The sequence below is a fragment of the Orcinus orca genome, chromosome 8 (assembly GCF_937001465.1).
Source record: "Orcinus orca chromosome 8, mOrcOrc1.1, whole genome shotgun sequence".
Taxonomy (NCBI): Eukaryota; Metazoa; Chordata; class Mammalia; order Artiodactyla; family Delphinidae; genus Orcinus; species Orcinus orca.
In genome coordinates, this window is record NC_064566.1 from 95,990,713 (window position 1) to 95,996,162 (window position 5,450).

A 5,450-nucleotide genomic window follows, 5' to 3' on the forward strand; every position below is an offset into this window, starting at 1 on the left:
GAAATTGGCACAAGATAAATATAATACTTGAAGACTAATAGCAAAATGACAAATTAAAGTAGTAATTAGAAAAACCTCTCTGTTAGATTTTACAAAAGTCCCATGGTGTTTTATAAGTATTTTTAGGTAAATTCTATTAAAATTTCAAGGAATAAGTAATTAGTATCCAACACAAATTGTTCCAAAAATAAAAAATAGGCAAATCTCTCTAGATTATTTTATGAACTTGATGTAACTTAGTATAAAGTTGACACCAAAAAAGAAAAGAACATTATAAGAAAAGGAAACTTTAGGGAGTTCCCTGGTGGTCTAGTGGTTAGGATTTGGCACTGTCAGTGCTGTGGCCCAGGTTCAATCCCTGGTCAGGGAACTGAGATCCTCAAAGTTGGGTAACTCCTGCAAGCCGAGTGGTGCAGCCAAAAAATAAAAAAGAAAAGAAAAAAGAAAAAAAAGAAAAGGAAACTTTAGTCCACTTTTATTTAAGAACATAGGTATAAAAGAAACGTAAATAAAATATCAATGGACTCTAATACTGTGTTAAAAAATCAATGCATCTTATTCAAATAATGGAATACTAGATAATATTTTAAAAAACTAACTGTTGCTCTACACAACAATCCACATTGTTGAGTGAAAAGCCAGACACATAAGACTCTCAACTATTTGATAGTCTGAGAATATCCATTTCTGAGAATTTCAAGACAGGCAAAATGAATCTATAGAGAGAGGGTTCAGATGAGTCATTACTTTGGGAGTGAGTGGCTGGCCATATAGACTGGTTGAGGGAATGAGTCAACTGCAGTGCTGAAAATATTCACTATTTTGGTCTGAGTGGTATTTAAATGGATGTATACATATGTACAAATTTATTAAGCTATACATTTAAGATTACTATACTTTACTGAATGTAAGTTATACTGTGATGAATTAAAAAAGTACTTCAAATGGGAAAATTTTATCCCAGTAATGGAAAAATAGTTCAATATTAGAAAGTCTATCAATATAATTTATCACTTTAAAGCAGGGGTTGGCAAACTTTCTTGTAAAGGGTGAGACAATACATATTTTAGGCTTTATGGGCTAGACAGTATCTATCTCAATTACTTAACTCTGCCACTGTGGTGTGAAAGCAGCTATAGACAATATGTAAATTAATGAACATGGCTGTGTTCCAATTAAACTTTATTTCATCAATAAGTAATTTTTAAGAAACTCTTAGGAGGGACTTCCCTGGTGGTGCGGTGGTTAAGAATCCGCCTGCCCATGCAGGGGACATGGGCTCGATCCCTGGTCTGGGAAGATCCCACATGCTGCGGAGCAATTAAGCCCCTGTGCCACAACTACTGAGCCCACGCACCAGAACTACTGAAGCCTGCGCACCTAGAGCCCGTGCTCCACAACAAGAGAAGCCACCACAATGCGAAGCCCTTGCACCACAACGAAGAGTAGCCCCTGCTTGCCACAACTAGAGAAAGCCCGTGTGCAGCAGTGAAGACCCAAAGCAGCCAAAAATAAATAAATAAATGAAGAAAAAAAACCTCTTAGGAAAATAGGAACTTTTCTAACTTGATAAAGACTAGACAACCAAAGCCTTTGGCAAACATCATACTTAAAGAAGAAACTTTTGATGTATTCCTATTAATGTCCACTATTGACATCATACTGTTCAACAGAATACTGAAGGTCTTGACCAATGTAATAAGAGAGGAAAAAGAAATAGAACAATATAAGTATTGGAAATAAAGAGATAAATAGTTACTATTAGCAGATAATATGATAATTTAATGAGAAAACTCAAAGGAGTCAACAAACTTTTAGAACTAATAGGAGAGTTTAGCAAAATTGCTGGTTTCTAGATCAACATAGACATTTGAAATATAGGAAGCATTAATACCATTGAAAATATCTAGGGGACAAATCCAGGTTTCAAGGGCAGAAGTTTATGCAATTTGAGGAGCCCTCTTTAAGAAAAATTTTTAAAAAGTACAGATCCAAAATTAGGTATAAAATAAATGTTTATTTAGAATAAGCAATCACAACTAATTACAATTTAAAAAAACTGAACAGCACAATGAATGTCACAAACAGAAAAGCAACACGTTATTTTAAAAATTAATTAACCACCTGACTTACCTATAGCTCTCCATCTTTATATCCAGATGTCTGGTGAGTCAGGACAGTGGGTGGAAGGAATTCCATGAATTCTTGGAAGCCACTCTGACACCAGGATGCCTAGCAATGACTAAACCATACACGGAAGTGATTGTGACCACATGGATACATCCCATAAATCCCAAATTAGATGTATCCCCAGCTCAAATTCCCTTTAGCTGGACCCCAAAGTACCTGTGATCACTCCAATACTGCCCAACTGTAAGGGAGGTGCAGTGGAGGGGAGGCTGGAATGGAAAGAGACAGTAGACTTTACCATTTATGGCAAAAATATTCTATTTTTGCAATTTTACAATAACATGTTCACATTTCTAGGCCCTTCCCAGGATCCTGGAGAAGACAGCGGACCAGTCTTGATAAAAACATTGAAAACCACAAAGGCCTTAGGGATTAACAACAAAGGCACAAGACCACAAAGGGGAAAAAAATATTAAACTTTACCAAAACCATTAAATGAAAGACCTAAATAAAAAGAAATACTATATCCATGTTTGGAAGGACTTAATCTTGGGAAGATGTCTATTAGCCCAAAATTAATTTCCACATTAAATTAAATTCCAGCAGGAATTTTGGAGAATTAAACTAATTGATTATAAAATTTATATAGAAGAATTGAGCGCCACAAATAATTAATCCAATTAGAAAAGAAGCAACAAAGAGGCAACATTTGTTCTGCTGACAATCAAACTGATGACAATAAAAGCATAATAATAAAAACAGTGTGTTATTGCATAGGAACGACAAATAAGGCAAAGGAACAGAGTAAGGGACCAGGAACAGACCTAGACATACATAAACAAACTATATAGACAAAAACAAGTCTAAATAAACAAAACTACAGGGAACCCAGCATGTATAGAGGTAGCATCACAAATTAGTGAGAATGATGAATTATTTAGACAGGAGTATTGGGAAAAGGTGGCTCCGTTTCTGGAAATAAATTAAGTTAGATACCTACTCAATACCATATTAAAAAAAAATTCCAAATGGAGAAAGACCTAAATGTAAAAAGTAAAATTATAAACACAGATAGATGAAAATGTGTTAAAAAAATAACTATGAACTTCAAAGTCAGCATTTCTTTGAAAAGATTTTTAAAAAACCCATAAGGTACAAAATAAATGGATTTGATCACATCAAAATGAGATTTCTGTTTTTTAAAAAACAGTATAAACAAAGTTAACAGAGGAAACAGAGTGGGAGTAGGTATTTTTAGAAGTTGAAAACTGACAAAGGTTTAGTATGCAGCTTATACAAATAACTACAAACCCATAAGAAAAATACAAGGATCTAAAAGAAAAAAAGGAAAGAGGCTATAAATAGGCCATTCACATAAGTGGCCCTTTGAAGAGCTAATAACTATACGAAGAGTAGCTTAATCTTTAAACACAAAGTAAGGCACCATTTTACCTTTTTCAATTGGCAAAAATGAGAAAATTGGAATCATATCAAGTACTAGTGAGGAGGTGGGAAAGAGAAGCGCCCAGTCCCCGTTAGTGGGAAGAGTGAGTCGTGCTGCGGAGAAATCTGGCTGACCTGAGCAGTGAGGGTCTACACACCCTCACCACACTCACTGTTGGGTGTACAACTTCAGAGTCTTGCCCCTGTGAGACAGGCGCAAGGAAGTACCAGTCGTGATGAGCCTGCCTGGTGTCCTTCACTGGGGATGGGTACATAAAATGTGGCGTTGGCATATGATGGGATGCCACGCAGCCGTCAGAAGTAATGACCTGCATCTAAGTCCAGCAGCTTGGGAAGATCTCACGGGCAACCCAAAGGGAAGAAATGGAACAGACAGAAGAAGCGATGGCCTGAAACCATTTACATAGATTTCAAAATACAGACAAGATTATGTTTTTAAAGGGTGCCCATACATCTAAATAGACAAAGCCCCTAACGTTAGAATGGAAGGACATTTTAACTCCTCGGGTTTGACACAGGAGACATTGTAATGCAGCTACACCAAAATGTAGCAGGTCTGTTACTTATTACCCAGGAATGTCGGCTGTGGAGACCCTAGCCTCTTACCTTGGCCCTGGGGTGGGGTTTGGGGAAGGCATGAACAGTCTGCTTTGCGTGTAACTCGGCAGTAAGAGCAAGCTAAGTCTAATGGCTGCCTCAAAGGCCACATCAGGTGTCTTCATGTCATAACGGATTCATCAAGATGTCACTTACCCTCCCAGAAATAAGTTGAAACGCCCTGTTCCAGTAAGCCCTCTGGGCCATGGGGGGGCTGATTTTATCTTCTGGGAGAGTCATTTGTCCTGTGAATCTCTGTGCTGCTGAAGTGGGTCATTTTAAAATGGGAACATCGGTCTTTCCTGGGGGGCTACATTTGGGACCAAGGCTCATGGTCTGGGGTCCCAGTTCTCATTAGCCTCCTCTTGGCCTCACCTTGGGGATACTGCTGCCTCTCTGTTTGCATTTAAAAGCAAAAGAGGAAAAAGAAGTAAAATAAATAAGACCAGAAACAAACAAACAAAAACAACTAAAGGATTACTTAATAAAAGAGTAGAGATCAAAGCAGTAAAAACAGACAGCTCTGATAAAAAGACAAGAAACTACTGACTGGGACCATAAAAGGCCAAGTGAGGTCTTTTGTCTAAATTAAACATAACTGTGCCATAAAGCAGGGAGCCTGACGTTCGGTGAGTGAGGCTTCCAGAGGCTGCAGCCCAGAGTCAGGCACAGGGAGCTCTCCCTCCCTCTCCCTTAGGCTCTGGTCCTCCGAGACAGGTACTCAGATGCCCCATCTGTTGGGGCAGAAATGATGAAGAGTCTCTCCCACCCGAGGTCTACAGTTCCGGGCTGGGAGGACAGTTCTGGCCTCTGCCTATTCTGTCCTCCTGGCCTTTGCCCAGGTGGTCCCTGCCCCCTCCCTCCCCTCTGCCTTCCTCCTGACTCTGCTGGCCCAGCAGGGAGGGGAGGAGTTACACACTGTGGGCTCCAGTCCCAGTTCTGCCCCTGTAAGCTGTGGGCAGATAGTTGAGTCTCATCTTCTTTATCTCTCAAAAGGGAAGAATCGTAACACTGGCCCTGCCTGCCTCCCAGGCATCCTTTGGGAACCTGGGATGCCAAGGAAAGCTGAGGGATTTTTCTGATGGATGCTCAGCTCAGGACCCCTCCCTCATGAAGCCTCGTGTGAGTATTTCCATCTAGACTTAGAAAGTGTACCCGGTTATCCTTTACCTGAGTGCTGCTAACACCCAAAATATTCCCTCCATGCCTGGAAAAGTGTGGAGTTATTAGTTGGTGCTTAATAGATTTCGACTGATTGA

At 39.4% G+C, this 5,450-nt stretch overlaps 1 non-coding gene across 1 annotated transcript; it reads left to right on the forward strand.

Moving 5' to 3' along the window:
* The first annotated feature begins 298 nt into the window (after positions 1-298).
* On the forward strand, positions 299-370 carry TRNAD-GUC (transfer RNA aspartic acid (anticodon GUC)). Its single transcript has one exon. It is a non-coding gene; the product is annotated as a tRNA-Asp (tRNA).
* The last annotated feature ends 5,080 nt before the right edge of the window (positions 371-5,450 follow it).